This window comes from Chrysemys picta, chromosome 20 (assembly GCF_011386835.1).
Source record: "Chrysemys picta bellii isolate R12L10 chromosome 20, ASM1138683v2, whole genome shotgun sequence".
Taxonomy (NCBI): domain Eukaryota; kingdom Metazoa; phylum Chordata; order Testudines; family Emydidae; genus Chrysemys; species Chrysemys picta.
The window spans coordinates 12,217,342-12,226,517 of record NC_088810.1 but is presented as its reverse complement, the minus strand read 5'-3'; positions in this window follow the sequence as shown (position 1 = coordinate 12,226,517).

Below are 9,176 nucleotides of genomic sequence, written 5' to 3'. Positions count from 1 at the left end.
TAACAAGCAGGTGCTTGGGGCGGCCAAGGGCGAGGGGCGGCACCTGCAGCAAGTCGGGGGCGGCAGGTCCCTCACCCCCTCTAGGAGCGAAGGACCTGCCGCTGAACTGCCGCCGCCGATCGCGGCTTTTTTTTTTTTCCAATTGCCGCCGCTGATTGCGATTGCGGCTTTTCTTTTTTTTTGCTTGGGGCGGCAGAAATGCTGGAGCCGGCCCTGCGCAGGGTAGTTCCCCTCCCAGGCTTGTGCGAGGGCGGGAAGCACCGCCAGCCTCAGGGCGAGGGCACCCGGGAAGTCTGGGGCAGAGCAGGGGGGCTGGGACCGGATTCTTTTTCTTAAGGAGGTTTCTGACCTCCCGCCTCCCCGGTCTGGCCTGCTCCTGGGTCGCTGGGTGGTGCAGGAGCAGGGCCTCAGATGAAGGGGCGGGGCATCAGGGAAAGGGGCAGTGCAGGTGTGAGGATTAGAGGGAAGGGGCAGTGCGGGGGCGGGGAATCGGGAGAATGGGCAGCGTGTCATAGGGGAAGAGGCGGTGCGGGGTGGAGTCTTGGGGGAAGGGTGGGGGTGGGGCCTTGAGGGAAGGGGTGATGCAGTGATGGGCAATGCATGGGTGGAAGCTCGGGGAGAAGGGCTGGTGCGAGGAGGAAGAGGTGGGGCAGGGGAGGGGCAATGCGGGAGCAGGGATTGGGGGAAGGGGCAAGTGAGGGCGGGGGATTGGGGGAAGGGCTGGTGTGGGAGCAGGGCCTTGGGGGAAGGGACGGTGCAGGGCCAGGGTTTCAGGAAAAAGGGGAAGCACAAGGGCAGGAACTTGGGGGAAGGGGCCATGTGGGATTGGGGAAAAGGGGTGGCACAGGAGCAGAGCCTTGGGGGAAGGGGCGGTGCGGGGACGGGGATTTGGGGGAAGAGGTGGGGGATCAGGGAGAAAGTGAAGCGCAAAGTGGGGAACTCAGGAGAAGGGGCGGTGTGAGGGCGGGGCCTTGGATGAATGGGCGGGGCTTAGAGGTAGGGGCAACGTGGGAGCGGGGATTCGGGGAAGGCGTGAGGGCGGGGACTAGAAGGGAAGGGCGGTGTGAGGGTGGGGCATCGGGGAAGGGGCGATGCGGGGACGGGGATTACGGGGAATCGGCGGATTGAGGGCGGGGCCTGCAGGTGAAGGTGAAGCGTGAGGGAGGGGGCTCGGAGGAAGGGGGGCGGGCACATTCCGGAGCTGGTGGCCCCCCTCCACTTTTAGGGACCGGAAATTCCATCGCCCCTGCACACCCCCTGCCCCCAGAAAACTCCCCTTGATCCACAGCCCGGCTCTCGCTGCCCGGCTCCCTGCGCTGAGCGCAGCAGCTGGGGGGAGCGCAGGGCAGGGACGGCGCGGGCCCGGGGCCTGGCTCAGTGGCGGAGGGACGCGCCCCGACGGGCTGGTTCCGAGAGCGGGGCTCCGGCAGCACGTGGCGCACCGCGTCTGTTGCAGGCAGGGAGAGAAGTTGACACCGACGGGAGGCGTCACACGTCAGTGGGCGGGGTTATGCAGACCAGCAATGTCTGGCGGCAACACAGTCCAGCTGGCTGAGCCCAAGGAAGCGGGCGGAGAGAATTCTCTGTGGGGGAGCAGAATTCGGTGTGGAGAGTTGGTGCTTTGAGTGAGTATCGGAGTCACTTCGGGGCAGCGCTTGCCACTTAGCTACCAAGTTATCAAAGCAGCTCCTGTGACATAAAAAGCAATGGGAGCACGAGGGTAGTGCAGTGTTGCAAAATAAACTTATTTTTTGCTTTTATGGCTAAAATCTCCTGATGCTTTAAAAACTTCTGGATCTTAATCTGGATCTATGTTGGTTATGTGATATGTATGTACCTTGTAATTACCCATAACCAAGCCTGATCCCAGATGTGCAGTACCTTCCCTTTTAACTTGTGTAAATTTGATTTTAAACATTAACTTTAATAAAAATTTTAAATATTAAATAGATTTTTGGAACAGGGAGATGGAATAGAAACTTGCTCCATCCACTCCACGCATTTAAAAAAAAAAAAGTGTGCTGTCAGTCTTTTCTTTGTAACATTGAGCTGTGTTTTCTGTCAGCTTGTCTTTTCTTTTTCTGGTGGGGCTTTACCCAGATAGTGGCTGCTCTTATTTCTACTCTAGTGTTGTTTCATAAAACAATTAAGAGGCTGGTTCTCACACGTTAGTGCTTTCCGGAAGTGTGGGCTTTGGATCAGTGTCTCTCAGCAGTGTCCCCCCAGGAGAGAATTGTTCCATTCCTTCCCCTTGTGAAAATATCCCTGTTGTCACGCAGGGAGCAGGCTGGCTCCCTCCGCTGCATGGGCCCTCAAGCACTGTCCTTGAAGGTGCTTGAAGACTCTTGGGGTCCTTGAAGTATGGAGGGCTCAAGGACCACTAAACCCCACTCGTCTCCCCCCCAACCACTAGACCCCCCCTCCCCTTTTAGATTTTATGCTCGCTGCCTCTTCTATCCACATACCTCAATCTCTCCATCTGTCCATCCTTTTGCTGCAGGTTTTTGGGGTGTCACCCCCACGCTGCACTCCTCCAGTGCAGCCCAAGGCCTTCCCCCCCCCCAGCCACATATCCTCTCCCCCCTGGTGCTGGATCAGCTGCTCAGGACATACACAAACATGCACAAATCTGTACACACACACACACCCCTTGGGTACTGCAACACTTAACACTTCAGTTGGATGGGGTGCCCAGTACCATGTCTATTCTTTGCCGCCCAGGGCCCATAGGGGGTGGAATGGGGGCATGGCCAGGGTGCACTGCAGCTATTCCCTGCCCCCCAGGGCTCATAGGGGGCGGATTGGGGTCCAAGGGGGCACGATCCAATGCCAGCCAAGGGGGGGTTAGAGGTGGGGAGAGGGCCCTGGTTTCTGCACCACCCAGTTCCTGACACAGGCTCCTTTGAAGATTTGCATTTCTTGGTAGTTTTCACCCCATCACCACTTCCTGCCCAGCCCCCTCCTGCTGTGCGAGATGGTTAAGGGCAGGATGGAAAGAACCCAGGAGTCCTGGCTCCCAGCCCCAGCTATGCTAACGTACCAGACCCCACTCTAACCCCAGAGCTGGGAATGGAACCCAGGAGTCCTGATGCCCAGCTTCCCTTCCTCTAACCACTAGACCCCACTCCCACCCTTTTTGGGAGCCAGGATGCCTGGGTTCTACCCAGGCTCTGGGAGGGGAGTGGGGGCTACTAGTTAGAGCAGAAGGAACCAGGACTCCTGGGTTCTATTCTCAGTGCTGCTGTGTGACACTGGGCCTGTTTTTCCTCCCACTTTTTGGGTATGGAAACTGTAAACTCTTTGGGGCAGCCCCTGGCCCAACAGGGCTCTGATCTCAGCTGGGGCAGGGCCTGTCTCTGTGTCTGTGCAGCCCCCAGCACAACGGGGGCCTTGATTCTGCCCCGGTCTCTTTGGATGCTGCTGTTGTATAGATCAATAGTCCTGAATACTAAAAGGCGTTGCACGGCCATTGCCATGCAAGGGCTGAATGTGATTCTTATCTGTGACCCCCCATGCACCCTCCCCCCCCCCCCCGAGCCCCTTGTGCCACTGCCCTCGTCAACAGCAGCGCAGAAAAAGCCACCCAGCCCTAGCGCCAAAAGACGACCCCCCCAAAAAAAAAGCTTTGCAAAAACTGGTCACACCACTAGGAAACCAGCCCTGTGGGGATTGCCCAGGGGAACTGTCTGATTTGCAGGGGGCTGCAGGGATTTGTTGGGGCAGTTTCCTGGGGATCAGCCTAGAGCCTGAAATGCTGTCAGCCAGTGCGGGGCAGCAAGAGTCCATATCCCCCCAGCCTCCAGTCAGCGGAGGGTACTCCAGGCCCCGTCCACTCCCAGAGGATAGTGTGAAGCAAGGAGACTCTTGCCTAACAATGGGTAGAGCGCTGGCACCCTCCCTCCCCCCACAAATCACCCAGGAGGCGGCCGGCTCTGGGACGTGCCCAGCATCCAGGCTGAGGGAGCCAAAGGGACCAGCCTGAGAGGGGCCCCTGCCCCCCAGCAATAGGTGCTGTCTACCCCCCATTCCCAGCTGGGGGCCCCCCAGCAAAGCTTCCCCCCACTTGATTTCCAACAGGAAGCAGGAGGGGGTGAGTCTAGGAGCCAGGACTCCTGGGTTTAGGCCATTCACCTCTCCCTGTTCCATCCCTCAGTTTCTCCATGGAAGAGGGACAAGGACATAGCTGCCCACCCAACCGCCCTCCCCCACAAAGGCTTCAGAGGTGGTTCTGCCAAGCAGGGGATGCCCCAGCCAGGGCAGCGAGCTCAGGGGCGGGATCCCTACCTGCCCCAAGGGGGGCTGTGCTGGGTAGGACAGGCCAGGAAGATACAGCAGGGGCTGTTGCTACGTCAGCCCAGGAATAAACCCCTGGGCTCAGGCCCTCGGGACAGGGCCGATTTAACTGGCCCCTTGGGCAGGGCACGAGGGAGGGCGGGAGGGTCCAGGCAGAACCACAGGCCCAGCCGGCCTGGAGTAGCCAGACAGAGCTGGTGCCGCCTAGCAGGGGACCATTCCCCACGGACCTGAGCCAGCCAGTCCCTGCCCTGGGGCCCAATCAGAGCCGTGACCCAATCAGAGGGGAAAGGTCCTGTGCCCCATTCCCTGCCCACCTGAGCCAGCCAGTCCCCACCCTGGGGCAGAGGGGAAAGGCCCCATGTCCCAGTCCCTGCCATGGGCCTGAATGTGAATTTAGTCAGTTTATTCAGAACAACGTGAATTACAGAACGCCACAAAACCCATCTGGGATCCCCCCCACACCTGACAGCCACTCCCCCACCTCCGCTCAGCCCCACCAACCCTCCCACCACCAGCATCTGGTCACTCCCTTAACACTGACCCTCCCCACCTTGCGCAAGAGGGGACAGCTGGACTGGACTGGGCTAAACCCCCCAAATCTCCACCCCATAGAGGCGTGTCCCACCCACACTCCTTCCCTAACATGGGTGTGGCTACCTACAACTGCACCCCTTTGGGGGCGGGGCTCCCCTAGCCCCTCCCAGGCAGGATGGGGCCATCAGGCCCAGCTGTGCTGCTGCTGGAGGGTCTTGATGGCCAGGGTCCAGCGCTCCAGCCACTGCTGCAAGGTGAGGCCCAGGCGGTGCTCCGCAGGCAGGGCCAACTGCCCCGGCTGCTCCCACCTGCAGACAGGGAGGGGGGAAGAGATATCTCCTTCCGGCCCCGCCCCCTACAGCTCCCCCCCAGCACAGAAACCCCCACATCCACCCTTGCACCCCCCCCCCCCGACATCCTCCCTCGTGGCACATGCCCCCTGGCCCCTCCCTAGGTACACCCATTCTCCAGAGGCACCAGGCCACCCCCTTTTTTCCCACCCCAACCCCCAACACCCCCCGATCAGTCCCTCCCGTGCCCCCACCACTTAGGCAAGCCCCCTTCTTCTTCACAGCCCCCACCCCAAGCAGGAGAGAACCAACCCCCAGCACAGGATATGCAGAGCCTCCCCCCTCTGGAGAACAAGACGTCCCACAAACCAGGTGGGTGGGGCCTCCTCACCAGGTGTTAATAGCGGCCTGCACCTCAGGCCAACGCTTGATACGTTGCCTGTACTGCTCTATCACCAGTGGATCCAGACCCCAGCTTGCTCCCGGTCGTGGTCCCACAGGGGCTGCACCAGGGTTGAGGAAAGAGATGTCGGTGAGGCCTGGAGAAGTTATGGCTTGGGGGGGGTGCTGAGCTGCTGGGCAGAGGCCATGGTCCTGTCGCCCCTCAGGCCGGCTCATGTGCCAGGAGAGTGCCCCTTGCAGACCCTGGGAAGGGTCCTCAGGCGGGGGGGGCGTCCCCCTGTCCGTCTGGAGCCATGGAGGAGATCTCACCTTGTGCGTTGGTCCCCGGGGAGCCCTGGCGCTGCTGCAGGCTGGCCAGCGCCTGGCTCTTGTCGCCCAGCTGGACACGCAGGGCCAGCAGCTCCTTCTTCAGCTCAGCCATGTGGGGCAGGAGGTGCTCCAGGGCCTGGGGCAGAGGACACAGGGCCTGCCCCCCCTCCCCCCAGGATCACCCCCCATGGGGCTCTAGGGAGGTTTAATGCAGAATAAACTAGGGGATGCTCCTGCCCCACTCCCTCCTCCGGGGCCCCCCATCCCATCTCCCCCCAGAAGAGGGTCTCACTCCCGCCCTGTGGGGGGACCTCCCCACTCCCTGCCCCATTGCTCCACCAAGTGTGTGTCTCACCTTGTAGAGAGGGAAGCCGGAAGCCTGGCACACAATGAGGGAGGCCCGGTGCTGGGCGAGCACCATCCAGCCCAGCCTATGGATGGAGAGCTCGTGGGCCGGGACCTGCAGGTGGGGGACGACTGGGTCAGGGACGCCAAGGATCAGCCCCTGAACCCCCTACCCTCAGGCACCCCCCATCTCACCAGACACTCTCCATCCAAGGTACTCCCCCCTAAGGCCAGGGGGCTCCCCCCATATGGGTATCCACCCCCTGGAGCACTCCAAGAGGGGACAGTCAGCCCCAGGGCCCTGCTGTCTGTGGGGGAGAGCGCCTGTGGGGAGGGAGGCAGATTAGACAGAGCGGGGGGGTGGGGGACTCACCCCAGGAGGCTGTGGCGCAGCAGGCAGGGGAGGGCGATGGCCCCCAGCTGCCAGACCTTGCGCTCCACCCCCCCATGCAGCTGCTGCAATTCCAGCATCACGTCCTGCTCCGGGCCCAGCAGCTTCCTCTGCACGAAGGCCTGGACCTGAGAGACAGTGGGGGGAGACCATGCTGGTGCCCCTCAGTCCAAACCCTGGGCCCCACTCCCCCAGCCCTGCCAGTGCCCCTCAGTCCCGCCCCACAGCCCCCTGCCCTCCCAGCCCTGGACCTCACTCCCCAGCCCTGCCAGTGCCTTTCAGTCCCGACCCACAGCCTCCTGGTATCCTGGCCCTGGACTCCCCGCTCCTCTGCCACCCCATAGTGGGGGAGGGTGGGGTGTCTCACCTCGGCCTGGTCCTTGCGGAGGTGGGATTTGATGTAGGAGGTGCCTTTGATCAGTGCCCGGATGTGCTGCTGCTTTTCGCGCTGGGTGGATTGGGGGGGCGGGGGGTGTCAGTCCTGGGGCTGCTTCAAGACAGTGTCCCTGCTTCCCCTGTGCCAGCAAGGAACCCCAATATTCACCCCCACAATCCCTCCCTTTCCCCCCAGAGGGCACCCCCACTCTCCCCCAATTTGTCCACTCCCTCCCTTCCCCCATCATCGCCACACCCCTATATTCCCCCCAGCATGCACCCCCTCTACTTCCTTCCCCCAAGGCCAGCCAGGTACCCTGTGGATCCCCCTCCAGGAACCCCCCAACCACGGGCCCCCTCCCAGCCAACCCCTCCTCATCCTCCTGTGTGCCCTATTGTCCCCCCACCCCCCAGGCAGGTCCCATGTCCAGAGGTTGCCCTGCTCTGACCCCCAGATTCCCCCCCACACTCCCCACCAGATGGCAGAAGTCCACGATGTGCTGCTGCTTGCTCTGCAAGGCCTGCGGCTCCGCGTGGCGGGCACTCGCCTCCCGTTCCTGGCAGTCCTGGTGCAGCCCATCCCGCCGCACAGCCCGCAGCTCCAGCTCCGGCACAGCGGGGGGATGGGGACCAGCAGGGGGCGCACTCTGTAGGTCTCGGGTGGCACCAACCACACTGGGGGACCACAGGGGGCGGGGAATCTTCCCAGCAGGGGGCACTCTCCCAGGGGTGGGCGGTCACTGACTGTGCAGGAGGGACCCTGGGTGGTGGGGATGTCTCCCCGGCAGGGGGTGCCCACTACAGGGCCCCAACAGTGCAGGGGGACCCCATGGGACAGGGAAGTCTCCTCAGCACCCAGATGGGGCCACCTCCCCTCCCTGCTATATCCCAGCCCCTGGGACCCACAGCCCCCTGATGTGGCCCGCTCCCCCCTCCCCCACTATAACCTAGCTGCTGGGACTGCCCAGCCCCCAGAGGCAGCCCTGCCTGCCTCTCCCCATGTCTCCACTCACCTGTATGAGGCCCCGGACCGAGGGAAGGGCTGCTGGCTGCCCCTCCAGGTCTTCCAGGCGGGCGCTCTCGTAGCGGAACCTGCAGGCCAGAGGGCAGAGGTACAGGCCCCCGCACTGGTGCCATGGGTCACTGCAGCACCGCTGGGGTGACAGCCCCACAGAGCCCTGACTCTGCCCCCTGCAGTACAAGCTTCCACCACCAGGGGGTCAAAGCTCCACACCACCCCCTTCTCCCAAGCTCTGACTCTGCCCCCCCAAAACAGGCCACCACCCCTGGGGGACGACGGCTCCGTACAGCACCATGCACCCACACTACCACCCCCTTCGTGGTACCTACTTGAGCGCCTCTATGTTGCGGGGAATGTCCTATCCTATCTCCTAGAACTGGAAGGGACCTTGAAAGGTCATCGAGTCCAGCCCCCTGCCTTCACTAGCAGGACCAAGTACTGATTTTTGCCCCAGATCCCTAAGTGACCCCCACAAGGATTGAACTCACAGCCCTGGGTTTAGCAGGCCAATGCTCAAACCACTGAGCTATCCCCCTCTCCCCCCCCCGGCAGGTGAGCTCTTGCATCTGCAGGGTGTTCTCCAGGGCCAGGTGCTCCAGGGCTGCCAGGATGTGGTTGGGAGGGTGGGAACCCACGATGTCCTGTGTGGGCAGAGAGGTGGGATGAGCCACAGCGGGGCAGGAACAATGTACCCTCCCCATCAGGGCAGGCTCCAATACCCCAGTGCAGTGCTAGGGGGCGCTGTGCTGTAGGGAGCAGGGCAGGGGGCTCTCCCCGGGCAGTCAGGGCTGGCCCCGATGCCCCAGCCCAGCATTGGGGCCACTGCGCTGCAGGGAGCAAGGCGGGGGGAATCCCCCCTAGCAGTCAGGGCTGCCCCAATGCCCCAGCTGCCCCTCCCAGAGGTAGCTGCACCTTAGCACCAGGTGAGCTGTCCCAGTGCAGAATTATGTTCAGTTCTTCCCAGCTCAGAGGTGGCTGCATCTGTGCACCATGCGAGCTGTCCCCAGGGTCCCTACCCCATTGCTCCTTCCTCCCCTGTTACCTCCACTGTGCTCAGCCAGTGCTGGTAGGATGCGTCCAGCAGCTCCTCGCTGCTGGACACACATGGGGCGAGTCAGAAACAGAGTGGGGGGGAGAGGGCAGGGGAGCTCGCAGGGTCTTATGGGAGGGCCCCAGACATGCTGTGCTCGAAGAGCGACTTCAGGAAGTGGAA